The sequence below is a fragment of the Hemitrygon akajei genome, chromosome 6 (genome assembly GCF_048418815.1).
Source record: "Hemitrygon akajei chromosome 6, sHemAka1.3, whole genome shotgun sequence".
NCBI lineage: Eukaryota > Metazoa > Chordata > Chondrichthyes > Myliobatiformes > Dasyatidae > Hemitrygon > Hemitrygon akajei.
The window spans coordinates 88,314,266-88,323,038 of record NC_133129.1 but is presented as its reverse complement, the minus strand read 5'-3'; the positions used below and the strand labels follow the sequence as shown (position 1 = coordinate 88,323,038).

The 8,773-nt window shown below is 48.8% G+C and overlaps 1 non-coding gene across 1 annotated transcript; it reads left to right on the top strand.

Moving 5' to 3' along the window:
* Positions 1–3,162: 3,162 nt before the first annotated feature.
* trnak-cuu (transfer RNA lysine (anticodon CUU)) lies at positions 3,163–3,235 on the top strand. Its single transcript has one exon. It is a non-coding gene; the product is annotated as a tRNA-Lys (tRNA).
* Positions 3,236–8,773: the final 5,538 nt, after the last annotated feature.

Here is an 8,773-nt window from a genome sequence, read left to right as displayed (position 1 = left end):
ACTTGTAGATGGTGGGCAGAGTTTGTCTGTGATGGACTGGTCTGTGTCCACCACGTTAGGTAGACCTCTCCATTCCTCGGCATCGGTACAATTATCCCCCACAGATGCGGTCTGACCACTTTAGTTTCTTCCAGGTTCCATTTCGGCAGCCTCCTGTCTCCAGACCATCCCGACTCTCCCTATAATTCAAGTCCTTCATTCACGGCGACACACTCATGGAACGCTCTGCTCCCTCTACAGTTCAATGACGTAATCTCTATCGTATGACAACGGGAATTGGACGTGACGTTGCTGTCTGACCAATGTCGTCACAACACTTATACACAGATGCATCTGCGGTGAACGTTGCATCTATAAACTTGCTGATGATACAACCGTTGTTGGCAGCATTTCAGCCGGTGACTAAAAGGCGTACAGGAGCGAGATATACCAACTAGTGGAGTGGTGTCGCAGCAACAACCTCGCACTCAACGTCAGCAAGACCAAAGGGCTGATTGTGGATAAGGCAAGGGAACTGAAATCCAATCCTCATAGACGGATCAGAAGTGGAGAGAGTGAGCAATTTCAAGTTCCTGGGTATCACTATCTCAGAGGACCTGACCTGGACACAACATATTGATACACTCTGCAGAAGGCAAAATAGCGTCTATATTTGATTAGGAGTTTGAGTAGATTTTGGTTTGTCAAATAAAACACTCGAAAACTTCTACAAACGTACTTTTACAAATGTACCGCGGAGAGCATTCTGACTGGCTGCATCACTGTCTGGTACGGGGGGGGGGGGGGGGTGCTTCTGCACAAGATCAAAAGTTGCAGAAATGTGTAAAGTTAGTCATCTCTATCATGGTTTCCGGCCTCCATGGTATCCAAGGCGTCTTCAAGGAGCGGTGTATTAGGAAGGCGGCGCCCATCATTAAGAATCCCCGCCACCCAGGACATGCTGTCTTCATAATGTTACCATCAGGGAGGAGGTACAGAAGCCTGAAGGCACACACTCAGCGATTCAGGAACAGCTTCTTCCCCACTGCCACCCGACTGCTAAATGGACATTGAACCCATGAACACTAACTCACTACTCTTTTATAGTTCTGTTATTTTGCACTACTTGTTTTAAAGTAAATATTTAATAGACAGAAATGCCAGGGCATCAAAGGGTATGGGGTGAAAGCAGGGGAGCGGGGATGACTGGAAGAATTGGATCATCCCCTGATTGCATGGCGGAACAGACTCGATGGGCCGAATGGTCTACATCTGCTCTTATATCTTATGGTCTCATGTACTTAATGTAACTCCGTTTTTTCCTCTAGATTTATTTATCATATGTTTCATTGTATTAATAAATTTCACGACGCAGGTTGGTGATATTAAATCTGATTCTGATTATTGAACACCGACGTTGGATGCCGCTTTCTGGCACAGTCAGCTAGTTTCACTGGGGGACGATGAGACTCTTAATCTTAGGGATGTAGGTTCGAGCCCCGCGTTCAGAGCAACTTTCTTTAACTTCGAGTGGATTAAAACTACCGAGGATTCCGGTTAATTGGGCCATTGGATGATCGAGGCAGCCGCTTATTTCGAACAACACTTAAAGAACAAAAAATATCGAGAAAATAGTCGGGTTCCCTTTGTTTAAGAATGGAGAAGATAAAACTTTGTTTCTCCCGAAGGAAATTATGGTTGCAAGGTTGCTCAGTCAGAAATATATACTTTAAAATGCAAAATGTAAGCATTGAGTTAAGAAAAAGAACCAAAACGTGCATTACACAGTAATAGTGCAACATACAGATGTGCAACGAAACCACATAGTTATGTACTTAAGGAGGAGGAGCTGTAGAGTCTTAGAGCCACAGGGAGAGAGGATCTCCTGCGGCGTTCGGTGGCGAACCTCGGTGGAATCAGTCTGTTTGTCCAGTGTGTCATGGAGGGGGTGAGAGGGATTGTCCAAAATGCTGCGTAGCTTCTGCAGCGTCCTCCTCTCAAACACAACCGCCGGGGAATCCAGCTCCACCCCGGAACAGAACCAGCCTTCCTGACGAGTTTATTGAATTTCATGACGTCAGCTGCCCCAGCAGACCGCAGAGTAGAATAGAATGATGGCCGCCACTGAGTTGTATCAAATCTGCAGCATAGTACTGCAGACGATGAATGACCCGAGCCTCCTCAGGAAACACAGTCGGCTCTGTCCCTTCTTGTACAGAGCCCCTGTAATTTTAGTTGAGTCCAGTTTATTGTCCAGGTGAGTTCCCAGGTACTTGGACTCCCGGACGACTTCCACATCCGTTCCCTTGATGGAGATGGGAATGCCGGGAGTTTTCACCTTCCTGAGGTCCCCTACCAACTCCTTAGTCTTAGTATGGAGGTGATTCAGCCCACCTCGCTCAATGATATGTCTGCTGTCAAATGTGCCTCCTGTTCACATCTTCTCAGTCCACTCACCCACAAAGACACAGTCAACAAATACAGGAACACCCCGATACCTTCTCACACTCGCACACAGACTCTGTCTCTCACGCACCGTCGTGAGCCCTGCGAACCGGTGCAGCGAGTCTAGGAGCTTTGCGCTCCAAAGTTTCCTTGCAGGCAGTCAGCGTAAATACAAAGAAACTATGAAAAACCGCACACAGCACAGACGGACCAACAACCAATGTGCAAAAGACAGCAAACGATGCAAATACAAAAAGATAAAAAATAAATAAGCGATAAATATCGGGAACGTGAGATGACGTGTCCTTGAAACTGAATCTATAGGTTGTGGAATCGGTTCTGATTTACGGATGTGGGATACTAACTGTTCCTGAACCCTGGTGATGTGGGCCTCGAGGCTCCTGTTACTTCTTCCTGATGGCAGCAGCAAGAAGAGAGCATGGGTTCGACGGTGGGGGTCGGGGGGAGGGGGGGGGGGTCTCTGATGATGGAAGCTACTTCCCCGCGACAGCGCTCCCCGCAGGTGTGCTCAGCTGGAGGTAGGATTTTAGCAGTGATGGACTAGACCGTATCCAGGGCATTTTGTGGTTCCATACCAGGCTGTGATGCAAGCAGTCAATATAGTCTCCAGGACGCATCTATAGGCTTTGGTCAGATTTAGATAATATACAAAGGGTATTTAATCAATTTTGCCCCCACCTTTGCGACAAGGATGCAAGGAAGTGAGGGCTTTTCGGTGCCCGGCTAGCTCAGTCGGTAGAGCATGAGACTCTTAATCTCAGGGTCGTGGGTTCGAGCCCCACGTTGGGCGCGCTTCTTTAGAACTTTCTTCTTCCGTCTACCTCTTTTTACCGGCTATCTCCCCTCTGTCCATCTTTTCCAGATAAAAGTTCTCGGCACAAAACGTCGACTGTCAAATAAGACGAAGTGAGATTCATTTACTTGCAGACATTTAAAGGAAAATGAAGAAAAACAATATAATTTCTGGGAAAAAAACTAAATCGAAACCTGACAAACAACCAATGTGCAGAAGAACACAATTTATGCAAAGAATAAATACTTTTTTCCCTGAGAAAGAGTTGCGGAATCCATGAAAGTGAAGATGTAGGTTTTGGAATCAGTTCAGAGTCAAGGTGAGTGAAGAGGAGATATCGAGCCTGATGCTTGCTGGGTAACAACTGTCCCTGAACCTGGTGGCGTGGGGCATAAAGCTCCTGCACCTGCTCCCCGATGGCGGCAGCGAGAAGAGAGCATGGCGTGGATGGTGGGGTCCTTGATGATGCTAGCTGATTTCCTGTGGCAGCGCTACTTATAGATGTGCTCAGTGGTGGGGAGAGTTTGTCTGTGATGGGCTGGTCTCTGTCCACCATATTTTGTAGACTTCTTCATTTCTGGGTATTGGTACAATTAACTCCCCCCACCCACCCCACACAGATGCTGCTTCACTGTTTTGACTCTCCCTATGATTGAAGTCCCAGGGACACGCACCTGAAACGTTCTGCTCCCTCGCCAGTTCAATGTGATTTCTGTAGCACGATAACGGGAATTGCATATAACATTCCCGGTGTGGTCTGACCAATGTCCAGCAGTGCTGTACGATGACATCTCAAAACTTATACACAGATCCATGTCCAGTGACACCAGCCACGATGGGCGCCGCCTTCGGGCACAGACAGCTAGTTCAGTCGGTAGACCATGAGATTTTTGATCTGGGTAGTCCCTTCCCCACCTCTGAAGTCGCGACGCCCAAATTATTTTCCAATTCTGTTGTTCTGCCCTCCCAGGACACGGCAGTGCTCACACGGACGCGTACACGCCTACACAGGCGCCGGGGCTCATTCTCCCCACACACAAACGCAATCACACACAGACGGACACCAGCATCCACTTCAAGCCGCCCTCTCCAAGGTGTTGCTCGGACTCGGGTGGGGTTGTGAAGTTACGTCTACACCAAGGGAGGTGTAAGGAGTTCCTTCCCTCCGCTAGCCTGCAGGTCACTCTGGGGCTTAAACCTCCTCCCTCGATCAGGGTCACGTTGAGCCATGGGAGCAGGTGGTGGATGGTTGTACGAGCAGCCGGTGCAGATCACAAGCCCTGGTTATGTGACCACTGACACCAGGCAGACAATCTCTGAAGGGTGTTGATAATGACTGGGGTCACCCGTCTTGTAAAGACACTGTCCAGAATAAGGAAATGGCAAATCACTTCTGTAGAAAAATTGCCAAGAACAATGGAAAAGCCATGATCGCCCACGTCACACGACACTGCACATAACGAACGAACGATTAGGCTCGGGTTAAATCAGGGTTCGAAGGGCCGGAAGGGCACACTTCCTGCCGTATCGCTAAATAATAAACTCCTTAAACTAGTAAACAATTTCCAAAGTAAAATAATCCCTCCTGCCGACAGAATGTCCATTTCCCTCCATTCTCTGCTCATCCATACACCTGTCTAATAAACGCTTCTGTCATATTTGCCTCCAATGCCAGAGACACAGACACACAGACACACACACAACACACACAGACACACAGACACACACACACACAGACACAACACACACACAGACACAACACACACACAGACACAACACATACACATACAACACACACATTCAGACACAAGCATAAATGACGCGCACGCGAAACATGGACACATGCACACAGACACAAAAACGCACAAATACAGACACATGCATACACAGAAGCACACACACACACACACACACAAACACATACACACACAGGCACACACATACATACAAACACATACAGAAAGACACACGGAAACACACACACAGGCACACACACACAACACCCATACAGAAATACAGAAACACCGACGCAGATATATACACAGAGACACCAGAGACACACAAGACAAACACATATACAGACAGCACACACAAACACAAACACAGACACAGACACACACACACACACACACACACACACACACACACACACACACACACACACACACACACACACACACACACACACACACACACACACGTGATCTCCGATACGGTCACCTTCAGTGACACACACACATGCGCGCACTCACACACCTACACAAACACACTCTTGGCAGCACGTGCACAGTCAGCCACTTACACACACCCTAAAGTCACAAGAGAGGGAAGCCCCTATATTCTGCTGTAACACACCAGATGCTGGAGGATCTCAGCGGGTCAGGCGGATTTTGGAAAGAGAAACAGTCAGTGGACGTTTTGGGTCGAGACACGAAGCTTATTTTAGCTCCAACACGCTCTGAGCACGAACACAGTCACGGGAATTACAGGAGAGAGAGAAATTCAAACCTGTCAGAATGGTCATTGTGTTCGTGCAATAAACTATCGTCACTGGATTGCCATAACGATGGCTATTGCGCTGTGCACTGTGGGACACTGAGTCAGAACGAGGTGTAGAGTCTGACAGTCCAACCTCGTCCAACCTGCTGCCCTCCTACCCCTCTCTGTTACAGTGAAGGTAGTCAGAATGTTACAGTGAGGCTGGTTTTGTCATAAGGGGGGCGCTGGGAGTGGACCCTAAAGCAAGACACAGACACTGAACTACCAGGAACAGGACGAGGTGTGAGAAGGAAGCAGGGAAAGTGGGGAAGAAAGGACACTGGACATGACACAGGCCCTGGACGAGCAGGGATTCCCGGCCTGGGCTTGGACTCCGAGCCAGAGACTGGTCAAGGACCCAGAACCTGGGTCTTGACTCGGGCTCGGGCTTCAACCAGGCGAGGACAAGACGTGGCTAAAGGACGAGGAGAGGCAACAGGACTGGACGTGAGACTCCTGGACAGGACAAGGGAACCCCAGCACCGGGCTGGGCAAGTTACTCCTGGGCTGGGCGAGGCACATGACAAGATGAGAACACAAAGCCGTGGCTTGGACAGGACAAGGACTGGGACTGGATGAGACCCCGAAGCCTTGACTTAGTTGAGGAAGAGACAGGAACGCAGAACACAGAGCCGAGGGAGAGGCAGGAACATGGAACACCGAGCCGGGACCCGTCCTTGGGTACAGGACGTAGGGCCGGGACTCATTACACAGAATGCTGAACACGATGAGACAGTTCCCAACGCTAGGCAGCGGCAAAACCGCCGGATCTACCTAGCGGAGGCATGGACACAAAGAGACAGTTCCAAACAGGGCGAGGCTCCAGGCATGGGCAAGGCGAGGTGAGGCAAGGTGAGGCGAGGCAAGGTGAGGCTAGGCTCCAGGCATGGGCAAGGCGAGGTGAGGCAAGGCGAGGCGAGGCGAGGCGAGGCAAGGTGAGGTGAGGCAAGGCGAGGCAAGGCTCCAGGCAGGGGCAAGGCAAGGCGAGGTGAGGCAAGGCAAGGCGAGGCGAGGCGAGGTGAGGCTAGGCTCCAGGCAGGGGCAAGGCGAGGTGAGGCAAGGCGAGGCGAGGTGAGGCAAGGTGAGGTGAGGCGAGGCGAGGTGAGGCGAGACGAGGTGAGGTGAGGCAAGGCTCCAGGAGGAATGTGAAGGGAAGGGATACAGACGTGGGATTTGCACAGGAACAATTCAACAGCCCGAGGCTGAATCCTGAAGCTATTTATGAAGCCAGTGCAAACGAGAATCAGCTGCCTCAACAGAAACTGGGGAAAACTGGAAAACCTGGAATAAGGAACATGGACCGGACCGTGAACCGGAATGTGGATTTCACGGACCGGACCATTACAGGTTTCCGCGTTTTGTGTGGAACAGGCGGTAATATTGTGAGGAAGGTCGGTGTGAATGATTGTGAGTGTGAGTGTCAGTGTGTGCTGTTTCCCAGCCTACACATCCTCTCACTCTCACCTATAAAGAAAGTCTTACCACTTCTCACAGCAGCTCTGATACATAAACTCCTCTCCCTGGCGCACAATTGGCAGCCGAAGCGCATCACACGCTCCCCCTCCCCTGACACTGCGATGCCCAAAGCATTTTCCAATCCCCTCTAATTCTCTGTTGCACACTCACAAGGCTCTGCTCTCCCAGCACACGGCAGTTGTCACATGCACATGCACACACCGACACAGGTGCCAGGACATTCTCTCAACACACTCAAACACCCCCCCGCAGAATCACACACACTAACACCCACTTTGCTCCACGCCCCTGGAAGTGGGGAGCAAACAAAATTGACATATAATTTTCCTTTCAATCCTTACTCTCCTGTCTACTCTCTGTGTTTTTCCTACCCTGCTCAATCAAGAATCTATCAACCTCTGCTTTAAATATTCAAACTTGGCCTCCACAGCTGCCTGTGGCAACGAATTCTTGAGATTTGCCACTCTCTGGCTAAAAAAAAGTCCTCCCCATCTCCATTCTAAAAGGACACCCCTCTATTCTGAAGCTGGGTCCCCTGGTCTTAGACTCTCCTGCCATAGGAAACATCCTCTCCACATCCACTCTATCAAGACCTTTCACCATTCGATAGGTTTCAATTAGGTCACCCTTTATTCTTCTGAATTCTAGTGAATAGAGGCCTAGCGCTATCAAACACTCCTCATATGGCAAGCTGTTCAAAACTGGAATCATTTTTGTGAACTTCCTTTGAAGCAGTTTCAGCACATCCTTTCTTAGATAAGGGGCCCAAACTGCTCTCAATACTCCAAGTGAGACCTCACCAGTGCTTTATAAAGCCTCAACGTTACTTCCTTGCTTTTATATTCTAGTCCTCTCAAAATAAATGTAACATCACATTTGCCTTCCTCACCTCAGACTCAACCTGCAAATTAACCTTTCAGCAATCTTGCACAAGAACTCCCAAGTCCCTTTGCACCTCAGATTTTTGTATTTTCTCTCCATTTAGAAAATATTCAACCCTTTCATTTCTTCTACTGAAGTGCATGAACATACACTTCTTGACACTGTATTCCATCTGCCATTTCTTTGCCCATTCTCCTAATCTGTTTAACTCCTTCTCTAGCCTCTCTACTTCCTCAAAACTACCTGTCCCTCCACCTATCTTCGTATTGTCTGCAATAAAGCATCAATTCAACCATCCAAATCATTAACATATAACATAAAAAGAATCAGTTCCAACACAGACCTCGTGGAACACCACTAGTCACCGGCAGCCAATCAGAAAAGGTTCCCTTTATTTCTGCTCTTTGCCTCCTGCCAATCAGTCACTGCTTTATCCATGCTAGAATCTGTCCTGTAATACCAGGGGCTCATAGCTTGTTAAACTGCCTCATGTGTGACACCTTGTCAAAGACCTTCTGAAAATCCAAATACACATCAACGGATTCTCCTTTGTTTATCCTGCTTGGTTTTTCTTCAAAGAATTCCAACAGATTTGTCAGGAAAGACCAGCTGACTACGGCCTATTTTATCATATGCCTC